Source organism: Zootoca vivipara, chromosome 11 (assembly GCF_963506605.1).
Source record: "Zootoca vivipara chromosome 11, rZooViv1.1, whole genome shotgun sequence".
Classification (NCBI taxonomy): Eukaryota; Metazoa; Chordata; class Lepidosauria; order Squamata; family Lacertidae; genus Zootoca; species Zootoca vivipara.
This window is the reverse complement of record NC_083286.1, coordinates 14,543,027-14,566,164: the sequence shown is the minus strand read 5'-3', so window position 1 is coordinate 14,566,164 and position 23,138 is coordinate 14,543,027.

Here is a 23,138-nt window from a genome sequence, read left to right as displayed (position 1 = left end):
GGGATTTTTTCAAAAAAAAGTTTTTTCGCACGCTGACTTGTCGAGGCCTGATTTTTCTGCCTATGATAAAAACCCTTCTGTTTCCACCGCCAAACATATCAGGGGAGCCTTTGCAACAGTTTGGCACCATTTTTGAGTGAATTGGATAACGTCAGATTTTTGGTGAAATTCTGACCTGCCGGTCAGGGATTTTTTCAAAAAAAAGTTTTTTCGCACGCTGAGTTGTCGAAGCCTGATTTTATTTCCTACGATGAAAACCCTTCTGTTTCCACCGCCAAACGTATCAGGGGAGCCTTTGCAACAGTTTGGCACCATTTTTGAGTGAATTGGATAACGTCAGATTTTTGGTGAAATTCTGACCCACCGGTCCGGGATTTTTTCAAAAAAAATTTTTTCCGCAGGTTAAGTTGTTGAGTCCGGTTTTTATTTGCTACGATAAAAACCCTTCTGTTTCCACCGCCCAACGTATCAGGGGAGCCTTTGCAACAGTTTGGCACCATTTTTGAGTGAATTGGATAACGTCAGATTTTTGGTGAAATTCTGACCCGCCAGTCAGGGATTTTTTCAAAAAAAAGTTTTTTCGCACGCTGAGTTGTCGAGGCCTGATTTTATTTCCTACGATGAAAACCCTTCTGTTTCCACCGCCAAACGTATCAGGGGAGCCTTTGCAACAGTTTGGCACCATTTTTGAGTGAATTTGATAACGTCAGATTTTTGGTGAAATTCTGACCCGCCGGTCAGGGATTTTTTCAAAAAAAAGTTTTTTCGCACGCTGAGTTGTCGAGGCCTGATTTTTCTGCCTATGATAAAAACACTTCTGTTTCCACCGCCAAACCTATCAGGGGAGCCTTTGCAACAGTTTGGCACCATTTTTGAGTGAATTGGATAACGTCAGATTTTTGGTGAAATGCTGACCCGCCGGTCATGGATTTTTTCAAAAAAATGTTTTTACGCAGGCTGAGTTGTCGAGGCCTGATTTTTCTGCCTATGATAAAAACCCTTCTGTTTCCACCGCCAAACGTATCAGGGGAGCCTTTGCAACAGTTTGGCACCATTTTGAGTGAATTGGATGACGTCAGATTTTTGGTGAAATTCTGACCCGCCAGTCAGGGATTTTTTCAAAAAAATGTTTTTACGCAGGCTGAGTTGTTGAGGCTTGATTTTTCTGCCTGTGATAAAAACCCTTCTGTTTCCACCGCCAAACGTATCAGGGGAGCCTTTGCAACAGTTTGGCACCATTTTTGAGTGAATTGGATGACGTCAGATTTTTGGTGAAATTCTGACCCGCCGGTCAGGGATTTTTTTTAAAAAAAGTTTTTCCGCAGGTTAAATTGTTGAGGCCGGTTTTTATTTCCTACGATAAAAACCCTTCTGTTTCCACCACCAAACGTATCAGGCAAGCCTTTGCAACAGTTTGACACCATTTTTTAGTGAATTGGATAACGTCAGATTTTTGGTGAAATTCTGACCCGCCGGTCAGGGATTTTTTTCAAAAAAAAGTTTTTTCGCAGGTTAAGATGTTGAGTCAGGTTTTTATTTCCTACGATGAAAACCCTTCTGTTTCCACCGCCAAACGTATCAGGGGAGCCTTTGCAACAGTTTGGCACGATTTTTGAGTGAATTGGATAACGTCAGATTTTTGGTGAAATTCTGACCCGCCGGTCAGGGATTTTTTCAAAAAAAAGTTTTTTTGGACGCTGAGTTGTCAAGGCCTGATTTTATTTCCTACGATGAAAACCCTTCTGTTTCCACCGCCAAACGTCTCAGGGGAGCCTTTGCAACAGTTTGGCACCATTTTTGAGTGAATTTGATAACGTCAGATTTTTGGTGAAATTGTGACCCGCCGGTCAGGGATTTTTTCAAAAAAAAGTTTTTTCGCACGCTGAGTTGTCGAGGCCTGATTTTATTTCCTACGATGAAAACCCTTCTGTTTCCACCGCCAAACGTATCAGGGGAGCCTTTGCAACAGTTTGGCACCATTTTTGAGTGAATTGGATGACGTCAGATTTTTGGTGAAATTCTGACCCGCCGGTCAGGGATTTTTTCAAAAAAAAGTTTTTTCGCACGCTGAGTTGTCGAGGCCTGATTTTATTTCCTACGATGAAAACCCTTCTGTTTCCACCGCCAAACGTATCAGGGGAGCCTTTGCAACAGTTTGGCACCATTTTTGAGTGAATTGGATAACGTCAGATTTTTGGTGAAATGCTGACCCGCCGGTCAGGGATTTTTTCAAAAAAATATTTTTACGCAGGCTGAGTTGTCGAGGCCTGATTTTTCTGCCTATGATAAAAACCCTTCTGTTTCTACCGCCAAACGTATCAGGGGAGCCTTTGCAACAGTTTGGCACCATTTTTGAGTGAATTGGATAACGTCATATTTTTGGTGAAATTCTGACCCGCCGGTCAGGGATTTTTTCAAAAAAAAGTTTTTTCGCACGCTGAGTTGTTGAGGCCTGATTTTATTTCCTACGATGAAAACCCTTCTGTTTCCACCGCCAAACGTATCAGGGGAGCCTTTGCAACAGTTTGGCACCATTTTTGAGTGAATTTGATAAGGTCAGATTTTTGGTGAAATTGTGACCCGCCGGTCAGGGATTTTTTCAAAAAAAAGTTTTTTCGCACGCTGAGTTGTCGAGGCCTGATTTTATTTCCTACGATGAAAACCCTTCTGTTTCCACCGCCAAACGTATCAGGGGAGCCTTTGCAACAGTTTGGCACCATTTTTGAGTGAATTGGATGACGTCAGATTTTTGGTGAAATTCTGACCCGCCGGTCAGGGATTTTTTCAAAAAAAAGTTTTTTCGCACGCTGAGTTATCGAGGCCTGATTTTATTTCCTACGATTAAAAAAACCTTCTATAGCCACCACCAAACGTATCTGGGGAGCCTTTGCAACAGTTTGTCACCACTTTTGAGTGAATTGGATAACGTCAGATTTTTGGTGAAATTCTGACCCGCCGGTCAGGGATTTTTTCAAAAAAAAGTTTTTCCGCAGGTTAAGTTGTTGAGTCCGGTTTTTATTTGCTACGATAAAAACCCTTCTGTTTCCACCGCCCAACGTATCAGGGGAGCCTTTGCAACAGTTTGGCACCATTTTTGAGTGAATTTGATAACGTCAGATTTTTGGTGAAATTCTGACCCGCCGGTCAGGGATTTTTTCAAAAAAAAGTTTTTTCGCACGCTGAGTTGCCGAGGCCTGATTTTTCTGCCTATGATAAAAACCCTTCTGTTTCCACCGCCAAACCTATCAGGGGAGCCTTTGCAACAGTTTGGCACCATTTTTGAGTGAATTGGATAACGTCAGATTTTTGGTGAAATGCTGACCCGCCGGTCAGGGATTTTTTCAAAAAAATGTTTTTACGCAGGCTGAGTTGTCGAGGCCTGATTTTTCTGCCTATGATAAAAACCCTTCTGTTTCCACCGCCAAACGTATCAGGGGAGCCTTTGCAACAGTTTGGCACCATTTTTGAGTGAATTGGATAACGTCAGATTTTTGGTGAAATTCTGACCCGCCGGTCAGGGATTTTTTCAAAAAAAAGTTTTTTCGCACGCTGAGTTGTCGAAGCCTGATTTTATTTCCTACGATGAAAACCCTTCTGTTTCCACCGCCAAACGTATCAGGGGAGCCTTTGCAACAGTTTGGCACCATTTTTGAGTGAATTGGATAACGTCAGATTTTTGGTGAAATTCTGACCCGCCGGTCAGGGATTTTTTCAAAAAAAAGTTTTTCCGCAGGTTAAGTTGTTGAGTCCGGTTTTTATTTGCTACGATAAAAACCCTTCTGTTTCCACCGCCCAACGTATCAGGGGAGCCTTTGCAACAGTTTGGCACCATTTTTGAGTGAATTGGATAACGTCAGATTTTTGGTGAAATTCTGACCCGCCGGTCAGGGATTTTTTCAAAAGAAAGTTTTTTCGCAGGTTAAGTTGTCGAGGCCTGATTTTATTTCCTATGATAAAAACCCTTCTGTTTCCACCGCCAAACGTATCAGGGGAGCCTTTGCAACAGTTTGGCACCATTTTTGAGTGAATTGGATGACGTCAGATTTTTGGTGAAATTCTGACCCGCCGGTCAGGGATTTTTTCAAAAAAAAGATTTTCCGCAGGTTAAGTTTTTGAGTCCAGTTTTTATTTCCTACGATAAAAACCCTTCTGTTTCCACCGCCAAACGTATCAGGGGAGCCTTTGCAACAGTTTGGCACCATTTTTGAGTGAATTGGATAACGTCAGATTTTTGGTGAAATTCTGACCCGCCGGTCAGGGATTTTTTCAAAAAAAAGTTTTTCCGCAGGTTAAGTTGTTGAGTCCGGTTTTTATTTGCTACGATAAAAACCCTTCTGTTTCCACCGCCCAACGTATCAGGGGAGCCTTTGCAACAGTTTGGCACCATTTTTGAGTGAATTTGATAACGTCAGATTTTTGGTGAAATTCTGACCCGCCGGTCAGGGATTTTTTCAAAAAAAAGTTTTTTCGCACGCTGAGTTGCCGAGGCCTGATTTTTCTGCCTATGATAAAAACCCTTCTGTTTCCACCGCCAAACCTATCAGGGGAGCCTTTGCAACAGTTTGGCACCATTTTTGAGTGAATTGGATAACGTCAGATTTTTGGTGAAATTCTGACCCGCCGGTCAAGGATTTTTTCATAAAAAAGTTTTTCCGCAGGTTAAGTTGTTGAGTCCTGTTTTTATTTCCTACGATAAAAACCCTTCTTTTTCCACGGCCAAACGTATCAAGGGAGCCTTTGCAACAGTTTGGCACCATTTTTGAGTGAATTGGATAACGTCAGATTTTTGGTGAAATTCTGACCCGCCGGTCAGGGATTTTTTCAAAAAAAGTTTTTCCGCAGGTTAAGTTGTTAAGTCCGGTTTTTATTTCCTACGATTAGAAAAACCTTCTATATCCACCGCCAAACGTATCAGGGGAGCCTTTGCAATAGTTTGGCACCATTTTTGAGTGAATTGGATAACGTCAGATTTTTGGTGAAATGCTGACCCGCCGGTCAGGGATTTTTTCAAAAAAAAGTTTTTCCGCAGGTTAAGTTGTTGAGTCCGGTTTTTATTTCCTACGATAAAAACCCTTCTGTTTCCACCGCCAAACGTATCAGGGGAGCCTTTGCAACAGTTTGGCACCATTTTTGAGTGAATTGGATGACGTCAGATTTTTGGTGAAATTCTGACCCGCCGGTCAGGGATTTTTTTCAAAAAAAAGATTTTCCGCAGGTTAAGTTTTTGAGTCCAGTTTTTATTTCCTATGATAAAAACCCTTCTGTTTCCACCGCCAAACGTATCAGGGGAGCCTTTGCAACAGTTTGGCACCATTTTTGAGTGAATTGGATAACGTCAGATTTTTGGTGAAATGCTGACCCGCCGGTCAGGAATTTTTTCAAAAAAAAGTTTTCTCGCACGCTGAGTTGTCGAGGCCTGATTATATTTCCTACGATGAAAACCCTTCTGTTTCCACTGCCAAACGTATCAGGGGAGCCTTTGCAACAGTTTGGCACCATTTTTGAGTGAATTGGATGACGTCAGATTTTTGGTGAAATTCTGACCCGCCGGTCAGGGATTTTTTCAAAAAAAAGATTTTCCGCAGGTTAAGTTTTTGAGTCCGGTTTTTATTTCCTACGATAAAAACCCTTCTGTTTCCACCGCCAAACGTATCAGGGGAGCCTTTGCAACAGTTTGGCACCATTTTTGAGTGAATTGGATAACGTCAGATTTTTGGTGAAATGCTGACCCGCCGGTCAGGGATTTTTTTTAAAAAAAGTTTTTTCGCACGCTGAGTTGTCGGGGCCTGATTTTATTTCCTACGATGAAAACCCTTCTGTTTCCACAGACAAACGTATCAGGGGAGCCTTTGCAACAGTTTGGCACCATTTTTGAGTGAATTGGATAACGTCAGATTTTTGGTGAAATTCTGACCCGCCGGTCAGGGATTTTTTTTAAAAAAAGTTTTTCCGCAGGTTAAGTTGTTGAGTCCGGTTTTTATTTCCTACGATAAAAACCCTTCTGTTTCCACCGCCAAACGTATCAGGGGAGCCTTTGCAACAGTTTGGCACCATTTTTGAGTGAATTGGATAACGTCAGATTTTTGGTGAAATTCTGACCCGCCGGTCAGGGATTTTTTCATAAAAAAGTTTTTCCGCAGGTTAAGTTGTTGAGTCCTGTTTTTATTTCCTACGATAAAAACCCTTCTTTTTCCACCGCCAAACGTATCAAGGGAGCCTTTGCAACAGTTTGGCACCATTTTTGAGTGAATTGGATAACGTCAGATTTTTGGTGAAATTCTGACCCGCTGGTCAGGGATTTTTTAAAAAAAAGTTTTTCCGCAGGTTAAGTTGTTAAGTCCGGTTTTTATTTCCTACGATTAAAAAAACCTTCTATATCCACCGCCAAACGTATCAGGGGAGCCTTTGCAATAGTTTGGCACCATTTTTGAGTGAATTGGATAACGTCATATTTTTGGTGAAATGCTGACCCGCCGGTCAGGGATTTTTTCAAAAAAAAGTTTTTGCGCAGGTTAAGTTGTTGAGTCCGGTTTTTATTTCCTACGATAAAAACCCTTCTGTTTCCACCGCCAAACGTATCAGGGGAGCCTTTGCAACAGTTTGGCACCATTTTTGAGTGAATTGGATAACGTCAGATTTTTGGTGAAATGCTGACCCGCCGGTCAGGGATTTTTTTTAAAAAAAGTTTTTTCGCACGCTGAGTTGTCGGGGCCTGATTTTATTTCCTACGATGAAAACCCTTCTGTTTCCACAGACAAACGTATCAGGGGAGCCTTTGCAACAGTTTGGCACCATTTTTGAGTGAATTGGATAACGTCAGATTTTTGGTGAAATTCTGACCCGCCGGTCAGGGATTTTTTTTAAAAAAAGTTTTTCCGCAGGTTAAGTTGTTGAGTCCGGTTTTTATTTCCTACGATAAAAACCCTTCTGTTTCCACCGCCAAACGTATCAGGGGAGCCTTTGCAACAGTTTGGCACCATTTTTGAGTGAATTGGATAACGTCAGATTTTTGGTGAAATTCTGACCCGCCGGTCAGGGATTTTTTCATAAAAAAGTTTTTCCGCAGGTTAAGTTGTTGAGTCCTGTTTTTATTTCCTACGATAAAAACCCTTCTTTTTCCACCGCCAAACGTATCAAGGGAGCCTTTGCAACAGTTTGGCACCATTTTTGAGTGAATTGGATAACGTCAGATTTTTGGTGAAATTCTGACCCGCTGGTCAGGGATTTTTTAAAAAAAAGTTTTTCCGCAGGTTAAGTTGTTAAGTCCGGTTTTTATTTCCTACGATTAAAAAAACCTTCTATATCCACCGCCAAACGTATCAGGGGAGCCTTTGCAATAGTTTGGCACCATTTTTGAGTGAATTGGATAACGTCATATTTTTGGTGAAATGCTGACCCGCCGGTCAGGGATTTTTTCAAAAAAAAGTTTTTGCGCAGGTTAAGTTGTTGAGTCCGGTTTTTATTTCCTACGATAAAAACCCTTCTGTTTCCACCGCCAAACGTATCAGGGGAGCCTTTGCAACAGTTTGACACCATTTTTTAGTGAATTGGATAACGTCAGATTTTTGGTGAAATTCTGACCCGCCGGTCAGGGATTTTTTTCAAAAAAAAGTTTTTACGCAGGCTGAGTTGTCGAGGCCTGATTTTTTTGCCTATGATAAAAACCCTTCTGTTTCCACCGCCAAACGTATCAGGGGAGCCTTTGCAACAGTTTGGCACCATTTTTGAGTGAATTGGATGACGTCAGTTTTTTGGTGAAATGCTGACCCGCCGGTCAGGGATTTTTTCAAAAAAATGTTTTTACGCAGGCTGAGTTGTCGAGGCCTGATTTTTCTGCCTATGATAAAAACCCTTCTGTTTCCACCGCCAAACGTATCAGGGGAGCCTTTGCAACAGTTTGGCACCATTTTTGAGTGAATTGGATAACGTCAGATTTTGGTGAAATTCTGACCCGCCGGTCAGGGATTTTTTCAAAAAAAAGTTTTTTCGCACGCTGTGTTGTCGAGTCCTGATTATATTTCCTACGGTTGAAAACCCTTCTGTTTCCACCGCCAAACGTATCAGGGGAGCCTTTGCAACAGTTTGGCACCATTTTTGAGTGAATTGGATAACGTCAGATTTTTGGTGAAATTCTGACCCGCCGGTCAGGGATTTTTTCAAAAAAAAGTTTTTTCGCACGCTGAGTTGTCAAGGCCTGATTTTATTTCCTACGATGAAAACCCTTCTGTTTCCACCGCCAAACGTATCAGGGGAGCCTTTGCAACAGTTTGGCACCATTTTTGAGTGAATTGGATAACGTCATATTTTTGGTGAAATTCTGACCCGCCGGTCAGGGATTTTTTCAAAAAAAAGTTTTTCCGCAGGTTAAATTGTTGAGTCCGGTTTTTATTTCCTACGATAAAAACCCTTCTGTTTCCACCACCAAACGTATCAGGGAAGCCTTTGCAACAGTTTGACACCATTTTTTAGTGAATTGGATAACGTCAGATTTTTGGTGAAATTCTGACCCGCCGGTCAGGGATTTTTTTCAAAAAAAAGTTTTTTCGCACGCTGAGTTGTCGAGGCCTGATTTTATTTCCTACGATGAAAACCCTTCTGTTTCCACCGCCAAACGTCTCAGGGGAGCCTTTGCAACAGTTTGGCATCATTTTTGAGTGAATTGGATTACGTCAGATTTTTGGTGAAATTCTGACCCGCCGGTCAGGGATTTTTTCAAAAAAAAGTTTTTTCGCACGCTGAGTTGTCGAGGCCTGATTTTATTTCCTACGATGAAAACCCTTCTGTTTCCACCGCCAAACGTATCAGGGGAGCCTTTGCAACAGTTTGGCACCATTTTTGAGTGAATTGGATAACGTCAGATTTTTGGTGAAATTCTGACCCGCCGGTCAGGGATTTTTTCAAAAAAAAGTTTTTTCGCACGCTGAGTTGTCGAGGCCTGATTTTATTTCCTACGATGAAAACCCTTCTGTTTCCACCGCCAAACGTATCAGGGGAGCCTTTGCAACAGTTTGGCACCATTTTTGAGTGAATTGGATGACGTCAGATTTTTGGTGAAATGCTGACCCGCCGGTCAGGGATTTTTTCAAAAAAATGTTTTTACGCAGGCTGAGTTGTCGAGGCCTGATTTTTTTGCCTATGATAAAAACCCTTCTGTTTCCACCGCCAAACGTATCAGGGGAGCCTTTGCAACAGTTTGGCACCATTTTTGAGTGAATTTGATAACGTCAGATTTTTGGTGAAATTCTGACCCGCCGGTCAGGGATTTTTTCAACAAAAAGTTTTTTCGCACGCTGAGTTGTCGAGGCCTGATTTTATTTCCTACGATGAAAACCCTTCTGTTTCCACCGCCAAACGTATCAGGGGAGCCTTTGCAACAGTTTGGCACCATTTTTGAGTGAATTTGATAACGTCAGATTTTTGGTGAAATGCTGACCCGCCGGTCAGGGATTTTTTCAAAAAAAAGATTTTCCGCAGGTTAAGTTTTTGAATCCCGTTTTTATTTCCTACGATAAAAACCCTTCTTTTTCCACCGCCAAACGTATCAGGGGAGCCTTTGCAACAGTTTGGCACCATTTTTGAGTGAATTTGATAACGTCAGATTTTTGGTGAAATTCTGACCCGCCGGTCAGGGATTTTTTCAAAAAAAAGTTTTTTCGCACGCTGAGTTGTCGAGGCCTGATTTTTCTGCCTATGATAAAAACCCTTCTGTTTCCACTGCCAAACGTATCAGGGGAGCCTTTGCAACAGTTTGGCACCATTTTTGAGTGAATTTGATAACGTCAGATTTTTGGTGAAATTCTGACCCGCCGGTCAGGGATTTTTTCAAAAAAAAGTTTTTTCGCACGCTGAGTTGTCGAGGCCTGATTTTATTTCCTACGATGAAAACCATTCTGTTTCCACCGCCAAACGTATCAGGGGAGCCTTTGCAACAGTTTGGCACCATTTTTGAGTGAATTGGATAACGTCAGATTTTTGGTGAAATGCTGACCCGCCGGTCAGGGATTTTTTCAAAAAAAGGTTTTTACGCAGGCTGAGTTGTCGAGGCCTGATTTTTTTGCCTATGATAAAAACCCTTCTGTTTCCACCGCCAAACGTATCAGGGGAGCCTTTGCAACAGTTTGGTACCATTTTTGAGTGAATTTGATAACGTCAGATTTTTGGTGAAATTCTGACCCGCCGGTCAGGGATTTTTTCAAAAAAAAGTTTTTTCGCACGCTGAGTTGTCGAGGCCTGATTTTATTTCCTACGATGAAAACCATTCTGTTTCCACCGCCAAACGTATCAGGGGAGCCTTTGCAACAGTTTGGCACCATTTTTGAGTGAATTGGATAACGTCAGATTTTTGGTGAAATGCTGACCCGCCGGTCAGGGATTTTTTCAAAAAAATGTTTTTACGCAGGCTGAGTTGTCGAGGCCTGATTTTTTTGCCTATGATAAAAACCCTTCTGTTTCCACCGCCAAACGTATCAGGGGAGCCTTTGCAACAGTTTGGCACCATTTTTGAGTGAATTTGATAACGTCAGATTTTTGGTGAAATTCTGACCCGCCGGTCAGGGATTTTTTCAAAAAAAAGTTTTTTCGTACGCTGAGTTGTCGAGGCCTGATTTTATTTCCTACGATGAAAACCCTTCTGTTTCCACCGCCAAACGTATCAGGGGAGCCTTTGCAACAGTTTGGCACCATTTTTGAGTGAATTGGATGACGTCAGATTTTTGGTGAAATTCTGACCCGCCGGTCAGGGATTTTTTCAAAAAAAAGATTTTCCGCAGGTTAAGTTTTTGAGTCCGGTTTTTATTTCCTACGATAAAAACCCTTCTTTTTCCACCGCCAAACGTATCAGGGGAGCCTTTGCAACAGTTTGGCACCATTTTTGAGTGAATTGGATAACGTCAGATTTTTGGTGAAATTCTGACCTGCCGGTCAGGGATTTTTTCAAAAAAATGTTTTTACGCAGGCTGAGTTGTCGAGGCCTGATTTTTCTGCCTATAATTAAAACCCTTCTGTTTCCACCGCCAAACGTATCAGGGGAGCCTTTGCAACAGTTTGGCACCATTTTTGAGTGAATTTGATAACGTCAGATTTTTGGTGAAATTCTGACCCGCCAGTCAGGGATTTTTTCAAAAAAATGTTTTTACGCAGGCTGAGTTGTCGAGGCCTGATTTTTCTGCCTATGATAAAAACCCTTCTGTTTCCACTGCCAAACGTATCAGGGGAGCCTTTGCAACAGTTTGGCACCATTTTTGAGTGAATTTGATAACGTCAGATTTTTGGTGAAATTCTGACCCGCCGGTCAGGGATTTTTTCAAAAAAAAGTTTTTTCGCACGCTGAGTTGTCGAGGCCTGATTTTATTTCCTACGATGAAAACCATTCTGTTTCCACCGCCAAACGTATCAGGGGAGCCTTTGCAACAGTTTGGCACCATTTTTGAGTGAATTGGATAACGTCAGATTTTTGGTGAAATGCTGACCCGCCGGTCAGGGATTTTTTCAAAAAAAGGTTTTTACGCAGGCTGAGTTGTCGAGGCCTGATTTTTTTGCCTATGATAAAAACCCTTCTGTTTCCACCGCCAAACGTATCAGGGGAGCCTTTGCAACAGTTTGGCACCATTTTTGAGTGAATTTGATAACGTCAGATTTTTGGTGAAATTCTGACCCGCCAGTCAGGGATTTTTTCAAAAAAAAGTTTTTTCGCACGCTGAGTTGTCGAGGCCTGATTTTATTTCCTACGATGAAAACCATTCTGTTTCCACCGCCAAACGTATCAGGGGAGCCTTTGCAACAGTTTGGCACCATTTTTGAGTGAATTGGATAACGTCAGATTTTTGGTGAAATGCTGACCCGCCGGTCAGGGATTTTTTCAAAAAAATGTTTTTACGCAGGCTGAGTTGTCGAGGCCTGATTTTTTTGCCTATGATAAAAACCCTTCTGTTTCCACCGCCAAACGTATCAGGGGAGCCTTTGCAACAGTTTGGCACCATTTTTGAGTGAATTTGATAACGTCAGATTTTTGGTGAAATTCTGACCCGCCGGTCAGGGATTTTTTCAAAAAAAAGTTTTTTCGTACGCTGAGTTGTCGAGGCCTGATTTTATTTCCTACGATGAAAACCCTTCTGTTTCCACCGCCAAACGTATCAGGGGAGCCTTTGCAACAGTTTGGCACCATTTTTGAGTGAATTGGATGACGTCAGATTTTTGGTGAAATTCTGACCCACCGGTCAGGGATTTTTTCAAAAAAAAGATTTTCCGCAGGTTAAGTTTTTGAGTCCGGTTTTTATTTCCTACGATAAAAACCCTTCTTTTTCCACCGCCAAACGTATCAGGGGAGCCTTTGCAACAGTTTGGCACCATTTTTGAGTGAATTGGATAACGTCAGATTTTTGGTGAAATTCTGACCTGCCGGTCAGGGATTTTTTCAAAAAAATGTTTTTACGCAGGCTGAGTTGTCGAGGCCTGATTTTTCTGCCTATGATAAAAACCCTTCTGTTTCCACCGCCAAACGTATCAGGGGAGCCTTTGCAACAGTTTGGCACCATTTTTGAGTGAATTTGATAACGTCAGATTTTTGGTGAAATTCTGACCCGCCAGTCAGGGATTTTTTCAAAAAAATGTTTTTACGCAGGCTGAGTTGTCCAGGCCTGATTTTTCTGCCTATGATAAAAACCCTTCTGTTTCCACTGCCAAACGTATCAGGGGAGCCTTTGCAACAGTTTGGCACCATTTTTGAGTGAATTTGATAACGTCAGATTTTTGGTGAAATTCTGACCCGCCGGTCAGGGATTTTTTCAAAAAAAAGTTTTTTCGCACGCTGAGTTGTCGAGGCCTGATTTTATTTCCTACGATGAAAACCCTTCTGTTTCCACCGCCAAACGTATCAGGGGAGCCGTTGCAACAGTTTGGCACCATTTTTGAGTGAATTGGATGACGTCAGATTTTTGGTGAAATTCTGACCTGCCGGTCAGGGATTTTTTCAAAAAAATGTTTTTACGCAGGCTGAGTTGTCGAGGCCTGATTTTTCTGCCTATGATAAAAACCCTTCTGTTTCCACCGCCAAACGTATCAGGGGAGCCTTTGCAACAGTTTGGCACCATTTTTGAGTGAATTTGATAACGTCAGATTTTTGGTGAAATTCTGACCCGCCAGTCAGGGATTTTTTCAAAAAAATGTTTTTACGCAGGCTGAGTTGTCGAGGCCTGATTTTTTTGCCTATGATAAAAACCCTTCTGTTTCCACCGCCAAACGTATCAGGGGAGCCTTTGCAACAGTTTGGCACCATTTTTGAGTGAATTTGATAACGTCAGATTTTTGGTGAAATTCTGACCCGCCGGTCAGGGATTTTTTCAAAAAAAAGTTTTTTCGCACGCTGAGTTGTCGAGGCCTGATTTTATTTCCTACGATGAAAACCATTCTGTTTCCACCGCCAAACGTATCAGGGGAGCCTTTGCAACAGTTTGGCACCATTTTTGAGTGAATTGGATAACGTCAGATTTTTGGTGAAATTCTGACCCGCCAGTCAGGGATTTTTTCAAAAAAATGTTTTTACGCAGGCTGAGTTGTCCAGGCCTGATTTTTCTGCCTATGATAAAAACCCTTCTGTTTCCACTGCCAAACGTATCAGGGGAGCCTTTGCAACAGTTTGGCACCATTTTTGAGTGAATTGGATAACGTCAGATTTTTGGTGAAATGCTGACCCGCCGGTCAGGGATTTTTTCAAAAAAAAGTTTTTTCGCACGCTGAGTTGTCGAGGCCTGATTTTATTTCCTACGATGAAAACCCTTCTGTTTCCACCGCCAAACGTATCAGGGGAGCCGTTGCAACAGTTTGGCACCATTTTTGAGTGAAGTGGATGACGTCAGATTTTTGGTGAAATTCTGACCTGCCGGTCAGGGATTTTTTCAAAAAAATGTTTTTACGCAGGCTGAGTTGTCGAGGCCTGATTTTTCTGCCTATGATAAAAACCCTTCTGTTTCCACCGCCAAACGTATCAGGGGAGCCTTTGCAACAGTTTGGCACCATTTTTGAGTGAATTTGATAACGTCAGATTTTTGGTGAAATTCTGACCCGCCAGTCAGGGATTTTTTCAAAAAAATGTTTTTACGCAGGCTGAGTTGTCGAGGCCTGATTTTTCTGCCTATGATAAAAACCCTTCTGTTTCCACTGCCAAACGTATCAGGGGAGCCTTTGCAACAGTTTGGCACCATTTTTGAGTGAATTTGATAACGTCAGATTTTTGGTGAAATTCTGACCCGCCGGTCAGGGATTTTTTCAAAAAAAAGTTTTTTCGCACGCTGAGTTGTCGAGGCCTGATTTTATTTCCTACGATGAAAACCCTTCTGTTTCCACCGCCAAACGTATCAGGGGAGCCGTTGCAACAGTTTGGCACCATTTTTGAGTGAATTGGATGACGTCAGATTTTTGGTGAAATTCTGACCCGCCGGTCAGGGATTTTTTCAAAAAAAAGTTTTTTCGCACGCTGAGTTGTCGAGGCCTGATTTTATTTCCTACGATGAAAACCCTTCTGTTTCCACCGCCAAACGTATCAGGGGAGCCTTTGCAACAGTTTGGCACCATTTTTGAGTGAATTGGATAACGTCAGATTTTTGGTGAAATTCTGACCCGCCGGTCAGGGATTTTTTCAAAAAAAAGATTTTCCGCAGGTTAAGTTTTTGAGTCCAGTTTTTATTTCCTACGATAAAAACCCTTCTTTTTCCACCGCCAAACGTATCAGGGGAGCCTTTGCAACAGTTTGGCACCATTTTTGAGTGAATTGGATAACGTCAGATTTTTGTTGAAATTCTGACCCGCCGGTCAGGGATTTTTTTAACAAAAGTTTTTTCGCACGCTGAGTTGTTGAGGCCTGATTTTATTTCCTACGATGAAAACCCTACTGTTTCCACCGCCAAACGTATCAGGGGAGCCTTTGCAACAGTTTGGCACCATTTTTGAGTGAATTGGATAACGTCAGATTTTTGGTGAAATGCTGACCCGCCGGTCAGGGATTTTTTCAAAAAAATGTTTTTACGCAGGCTGAGTTGTCGAGGCCTGATTTTTTTGCCTATGATAAAAACCCTTCTGTTTCCACCGCCAAACGTATCAGGGGAGCCTTTGCAACAGTTTGGCACCATTTTTGAGTGAATTTGATAACGTCAGATTTTTGGTGAAATTCTGACCCGCCGGTCAGGGATTTTTTCAAAAAAAAGTTTTTTCGTACGCTGAGTTGTCGAGGCCTGATTTTATTTCCTACGATGAAAACCCTTCTGTTTCCACCGCCAAACGTATCAGGGGAGCCTTTGCAACAGTTTGGCACCATTTTTGAGTGAATTGGATGACGTCAGATTTTTGGTGAAATTCTGACCCGCCGGTCAGGGATTTTTTCAAAAAAAAGATTTTCCGCAGGTTAAGTTTTTGAGTCCGGTTTTTATTTCCTACGATAAAAACCCTTCTTTTTCCACCGCCAAACGTATCAGGGGAGCCTTTGCAACAGTTTGGCACCATTTTTGAGTGAATTGGATAACGTCAGATTTTTGGTGAAATTCTGACCTGCCGGTCAGGGATTTTTTCAAAAAAATGTTTTTACGCAGGCTGAGTTGTCGAGGCCTGATTTTTCTGCCTATGATAAAAACCCTTCTGTTTCCACCGCCAAACGTATCAGGGGAGCCTTTGCAACAGTTTGGCACCATTTTTGAGTGAATTTGATAACGTCAGATTTTTGGTGAAATTCTGACCCGCCAGTCAGGGATTTTTTCAAAAAAATGTTTTTACGCAGGCTGAGTTGTCCAGGCCTGATTTTTCTGCCTATGATAAAAACCCTTCTGTTTCCACCGCCAAACGTATCAGGGGAGCCTTTGCAACAGTTTGGCACCATTTTTGAGTGAATTTGATAACGTCAGATTTTTGGTGAAATTCTGACCCGCCGGTCAGGGATTTTTTCAAAAAAAAGTTTTTTCGCACGCTGAGTTGTCGAGGCCTGATTTTATTTCCTACGATGAAAACCCTTCTGTTTCCACCGCCAAACGTATCAGGGGAGCCGTTGCAACAGTTTGGCACCATTTTTGAGTGAATTGGATGACGTCAGATTTTTGGTGAAATTCTGACCTGCCGGTCAGGGATTTTTTCAAAAAAATGTTTTTACGCAGGCTGAGTTGTCGAGGCCTGGTTTTTCTGCCTATGATAAAAACCCTTCTGTTTCCACCGCCAAACGTATCAGGGGAGCCTTTGCAACAGTTTGGCACCATTTTTGAGTGAATTTGATAACGTCAGATTTTTGGTGAAATTCTGACCCGCCAGTCAGGGATTTTTTCAAAAAAATGTTTTTACGCAGGCTGAGTTGTCGAGGCCTGATTTTTCTGCCTATGATAAAAACCCTTCTGTTTCCACTGCCAAACGTATCAGGGGAGCCTTTGCAACAGTTTGGCACCATTTTTGAGTGAATTTGATAACGTCAGATTTTTGGTGAAATTCTGACCCGCCGGTCAGGGATTTTTTCAAAAAAAAGTTTTTTCGCACGCTGAGTTGTCGAGGCCTGATTTTATTTCCTACGATGAAAACCCTTCTGTTTCCACCGCCAAACGTATCAGGGGAGCCGTTGCAACAGTTTGGCACCATTTTTGAGTGAATTGGATGACGTCAGATTTTTGGTGAAATTCTGACCCGCCGGTCAGGGATTTTTTCAAAAAAAAGTTTTTTCGCACGCTGAGTTGTCGAGGCCTGATTTTATTTCCTACGATGAAAACCCTTCTGTTTCCACCGCCAAACGTATCAGGGGAGCCTTTGCAACAGTTTGGCACCATTTTTGAGTGAATTGGATAACGTCAGATTTTTGGTGAAATTCTGACCCGCCGGTCAGGGATTTTTTCAAAAAAATGTTTTTACGCAGGCTGAGTTGTCGAGGCCTGATTTTTTTGCCTATGATAAAAACCCTTCTGTTTCCACCGCCAAACGTATCAGGGGAGCCTTTGCAACAGTTTGGCACCATTTTTGAGTGAATTTGATAACGTCAGATTTTTGGTGAAATTCTGACCCGCCGGTCAGGGATTTTTTTCAAAAAAAAGTTTTTTCGCACGCTGAGTTGTCGAGGCCTGATTTTATTTCCTACGATGAAAACCCTTCTGTTTCCACCGCCAAACGTATCAGGGGAGCCTTTGCAACAGTTTGGCACCATTTTTGAGTGAATTGGATGACGTCAGATTTTTGGTGAAATTCTGACCCGCCGGTCAGGGATTTTTTCAAAAAAAAGATTTTCCGCAGGTTAAGTTTTTGAGTCCAGTTTTTATTTCCTACGATAAAAACCCTTCTTTTTCTACCGCCAAACGTATCAGGGGAGCCTTTGCAACAGTTTGGCACCATTTTTGAGTGAATTGGATAACGTCAGATTTTTGTTGAAATTCTGACCCGCCGGTCAGGGATTTTTTTAACAAAAGTTTTTTCGCACGCTGAGTTGTTGAGGCCTGATTTTATTTCCTACGATGAAAACCCTACTGTTTCCACCGCCAAACGTATCAGGGGAGCCGTTGCAACAGTTTGCCACCATTTTTGAGTGAATTGGATAACGTCAGATTTTTGGTGAAATGCTGACCCGCCGGTCAGGGATTTTTTCAAAAAAAGGTTTTTACGCAGGCTGAGTTGTCGAGGCCTGATTTTTTTGCCTATGATAAAAACCCTTCTGTTTCCACCGCCAAACGTATCAGGGGAGCCTTTGCAACAGTTTGGCACCATTTTTGAGTGAATTTGATAACGTCAGATTTTTGGTGAAATTCTGACCCGCCAGTCAGGGATTTTTTCAAAAAAAAGTTTTTTCGCACGCTGAGTTGTCGAGGCCTGATTTTATTTCCTACGATGAAAACCATTCTGTTTCCACCGCCAAACGTATCAGGGGAGCCTTTGCAACAGTTTGGCACCATTTTTGAGTGAATTGGATAACGTCAGATTTTTGGTGAAATGCTGACCCGCCGGTCAGGGATTTTTTCAAAAAAATGTTTTTACGCAGGCTGAGTTGTCGAGGCCTGATTTTTTTGCCTATGATAAAAACCCTTCTGTTTCCACCGCCAAACGTATCAGGGGAGCCTTTGCAACAGTTTGGCACCATTTTTGAGTGAATTTGATAACGTCAGATTTTTGGTGAAATTCTGACCCGCCGGTCAGGGATTTTTTCAAAAAAAAGTTTTTTCGTACGCTGAGTTGTCGAGGCCTGATTTTATTTCCTACGATGAAAACCCTTCTGTTTCCACCGCCAAACGTATCAGGGGAGCCTTTGCAACAGTTTGGCACCATTTTTGAGTGAATTTGATAACGTCAGATTTTTGGTGAAATTCTGACCTGCCGGTCAGGGATTTTTTCAAAAAAATGTTTTTACGCAGGCTGAGTTGTCGAGGCCTGATTTTTCTGCCTATGATAAAAACCCTTCTGTTTCCACCGCCAAACGTATCAGGGGAGCCTTTGCAACAGTTTGGCACCATTTTTGAGTGAATTTGATAACGTCAGATTTTTGGTGAAATTCTGACCCGCCAGTCAGGGATTTTTTCAAAAAAATGTTTTTACGCAGGCTGAGTTGTCCAGGCCTGATTTTTCTGCCTATGATAAAAACCCTTCTGTTTCCACCGCCAAACGTATCAGGGGAGCCTTTGCAACAGTTTGGCACCATTTTTGAGTGAATTTGATAACGTCAGATTTTTGGTGAAATTCTGACCCGCCGGTCAGGGATTTTTTCAAAAAAAAGTTTTTTCGCACGCTGAGTTGTCGAGGCCTGATTTTATTTCCTACGATGAAAACCCTTCTGTTTCCACCGCCAAACGTATCAGGGGAGCCGTTGCAACAGTTTGGCACCATTTTTGAGTGAATTGGATGACGTCAGATTTTTGGTGAAATTCTGACCTGCCGGTCAGGGATTTTTTCAAAAAAATGTTTTTACGCAGGCTGAGTTGTCGAGGCCTGATTTTTCTGCCTATGATAAAAACCCTTCTGTTTCCACCGCCAAACGTATCAGGGGAGCCTTTGCAACAGTTTGGCACCATTTTTGAGTGAATTTGATAACGTCAGATTTTTGGTGAAATTCTGACCCGCCAGTCAGGGATTTTTTCAAAAAAATGTTTTTACGCAGGCTGAGTTGTCGAGGCCTGATTTTTTTGCCTATGATAAAAACCCTTCTGTTTCCACCGCCAAACGTATCAGGGGAGCCTTTGCAACAGTTTGGCACCATTTTTGAGTGAATTTGATAACGTCAGATTTTTGGTGAAATTCTGACCCGCCGGTCAGGGATTTTTTCAAAAAAAAGTTTTTTCGCACGCTGAGTTGTCGAGGCCTGATTTTATTTCCTACGATGAAAACCCTTCTGTTTCCACCGCCAAACGTATCAGGGGAGCCTTTGCAACAGTTTGGCACCATTTTTGAGTGAATTGGATAACGTCAGATTTTTGGTGAAATTCTGACCCGCCAGTCAGGGATTTTTTCAAAAAAATGTTTTTACGCAGGCTGAGTTGTCCAGGCCTGATTTTTCTGCCTATGATAAAAACCCTTCTGTTTCCACCGCCAAACGTATCAGGGGAGCCTTTGCAACAGTTTGGCACCATTTTTGAGTGAATTGGATAACGTCAGATTTTTGGTGAAATGCTGACCCGCCGGTCAGGGATTTTTTCAAAAAAAAGTTTTTTCGCACGCTGAGTTGTCGAGGCCTGATTTTATTTCCTACGATGAAAACCCTTCTGTTTCCACCGCCAAACGTATCAGGGGAGCCGTTGCAACAGTTTGGCACCATTTTTGAGTGAAGTGGATGACGTCAGATTTTTGGTGAAATTCTGACCTGCCGGTCAGGGATTTTTTCAAAAAAATGTTTTTACGCAGGCTGAGTTGTCGAGGCCTGATTTTTCTGCCTATGATAAAAACCCTTCTGTTTCCACCGCCAAACGTATCAGGGGAGCCTTTGCAACAGTTTGGCACCATTTTTGAGTGAATTTGATAACGTCAGATTTTTGGTGAAATTCTGACCCGCCAGTCAGGGATTTTTTCAAAAAAATGTTTTTACGCAGGCTGAGTTGTCGAGGCCTGATTTTTCTGCCTATGATAAAAACCCTTCTGTTTCCACTGCCAAACGTATCAGGGGAGCCTTTGCAACAGTTTGGCACCATTTTTGAGTGAATTTGATAACGTCAGATTTTTGGTGAAATTCTGACCCGCCGGTCAGGGATTTTTTCAAAAAAAAGTTTTTTCGCACGCTGAGTTGTCGAGGCCTGATTTTATTTCCTACGATGAAAACCCTTCTGTTTCCACCGCCAAACGTATCAGGGGAGCCGTTGCAACAGTTTGGCACCATTTTTGAGTGAATTGGATGACGTGAGATTTTTGGTGAAATTCTGACCCGCCGGTCAGGGATTTTTTCAAAAAAAAGTTTTTTCGCACGCTGAGTTGTCGAGGCCTGATTTTATTTCCTACGATGAAAACCCTTCTGTTTCCACCGCCAAACGTATCAGGGGAGCCTTTGCAACAGTTTGGCACCATTTTTGAGTGAATTGGATGACGTCAGATTTTTGGTGAAATTCTGACCCGCCGGTCAGGGATTTTTTCAAAAAAAAGATTTTCCGCAGGTTAAGTTTTTGAGTCCAGTTTTTATTTCCTACGATAAAAACCCTTCTTTTTCCACCGCCAAACGTATCAGGGGAGCCTTTGCAACAGTTTGGCACCATTTTTGAGTGAATTGGATAACGTCAGATTTTTGTTGAAATTCTGACCCGCCGGTCAGGGATTTTTTTAACAAAAGTTTTTTCGCACGCTGAGTTGTTGAGGCCTGATTTTATTTCCTACGATGAAAACCCTACTGTTTCCACCGCCAAACGTATCAGGGGAGCCGTTGCAACAGTTTGCCACCATTTTTGAGTGAATTGGATAACGTCAGATTTTTGGTGAAATGCTGACCCGCCGGTCAGGGATTTTTTCAAAAAAATGTTTTTACGCAGGCTGAGTTGTCGAGGCCTGATTTTTCTGCCTATGATAAAAACCCTTCTGTTTCCACCGCCAAACGTATCAGGGGAGCCTTTGCAACAGTTTGGCACCATTTTTGAGTGAATTTGATAACGTCAGATTTCTGGTGAAATTCTGACCCGCCTGTCAGGGATTTTTTCAAAAAAAAGTTTTTTCGCACGCTGAGTTGTCGAGGCCTGATTATATTTCCTACGATGAAAACCCTTCTTGTTATGTACTGAGCTGAATCCTAGAACAATAGGATTCAGAATCAGCGCGAGCTACCCAATCCAACTCCAGGTGGAAGTGAATCCTCAACCTGATTGGCCTGCTGGAGCAGCCAATCAGGCGGCTGGCCGAAGTGAATCTGCTACCTGATTGGCCTGTAGGAGCAGCCAATCAGGCTGCAGGCAGAAGTCAATCCACAATATAATTGGCCCACAGGTGTAGCCCTGAAGTAGCCAATCACGCAAGGCCCTTTGTGTAAATAATGTATATAAGCAGACGGTTTGGGGAAAAGAGCCATTCGTCTTCTCTTCTCCTCCTTGATGACTATGAGCTGAATAAAGAGCATGAAATTCACTCTTGACTCCGAGTATATTTCACTGGCGACGAAGGTGGGATCCTGCTGAGCTGACCGCCACCACGCACTGCACTGCAGCACCGCCACCTGCTGCACCGCTGCATCGCACCGTGCATCCAGGCTTCAGCTCCAGGACCCAAGGAACCCAGACTGGCAACCGACAGCAGCTTCTCGCCATTCAAACCAGCATCAGGAGACTGGGAAGGGTACGCCGCCCGTTTCAACTTCCTCCTGCAAGCGAAAGAAGTCACCAACGATGCCATGAAGAGGGCAACATTCTTCAGCGTCTGTGGAGAGGAGACGTTTGAAATCGCCCGGGCTCTCCTTGCACCTAGAGATGTCGCTACCGTCTCTTACAAAACAATAATGGAACGGCTGAAGGAGCACTTCTCACCACAGCCCTCGGTGGTAGCTTGCCGAAATGCCTTCTACGCAAAGCGGCAAGCCCCAGGGGAAACCATAACTGGGTTTGTGACCTCCCTCCGCCAAGCCGTCCGGTTATGCAACTTCTCAGAATTGGAGAACATGCTTCGTGACCGCCTCGTCGGTGGCCTGAGGGACGAGATGTTGCAACGACGCCTCTATGCCAAAAAAGACCTCACGTTCCAGATTGCTCTGGAGGAAGCCCTGGCAACCGAAGCCGCCGAGAGGTCAACGCAAGAGGCACGACCGGCCCCGCCATCCCAACCGAGGGTCTACCACGAAGACCTCACCGACGAATCCGAATCTGACAGGGAGGAAGTACACCGAGTACAGCGGCGCACTCAAGCAGCACACACACCACAGCAGCCTCGACGAGAAGGAGGGAACTGTGCAAGCTGCGGGGAGAACCACGAGAGGAGGACCTGTCGTTTCCGCAACGCAGAGTGCAGGCAGTGCAGAAAATTGGGACACATCGCCCGGGTGTGTCGGGCTCGACTCACCCGTCGACAAGCATCAGATGACCGACCCAGGAGCCCCAGGTCACACGGCACCATGCACCAAGGCAACTCGACGGAGATCACGGACTACCAGGTATTCCAGTTGCCCCATCCCAGCACAGAGAAAATTTATATAGAGGTACAGATAGAGGGAGCCCCATGCCGCATGGAGCTGGACACGGGTTCAACTCTATCCATAATCTCGGCCCGAACATTAAGGGAACTGTGCCCTAATGGGGGTCCCAAACTAAGGCCGGCCCCATTCACCCTCTGGGACTTCCAGAAACGTAAGGTCCCTACTATGGGGGTGGGGACCTTCAGGGTGCAATATCGAGGGCGAAAGCAACAATTGGACTTGCTGGTAGTTAAGGGCCCCTACGTTAGCTTACTGGGACTGGCATGGTTTGGACCTCTGGGGCTAGCCGTTACCGGGGTGAACCGCACTAGCTTACAAGTGGACGTGGACGCCATATGCAAAGAGTTTCCAGGGGTTTTCGATAGGGCATTGGGACGATATACAGGACCCCCCATTGCCTTACAGCTAGACCCCGCTGTACGACCCATCAGGCACAAGGCCCGCCGGGTCCCGTTCGCCCTGAAACCCCGCATAGACGAGGAATTGGACCGGCTCGTGGAGCAAGGAGTGCTGGAGCCGGTGCCCAACGCCCCCTGGGAAACTCCAATTGTCA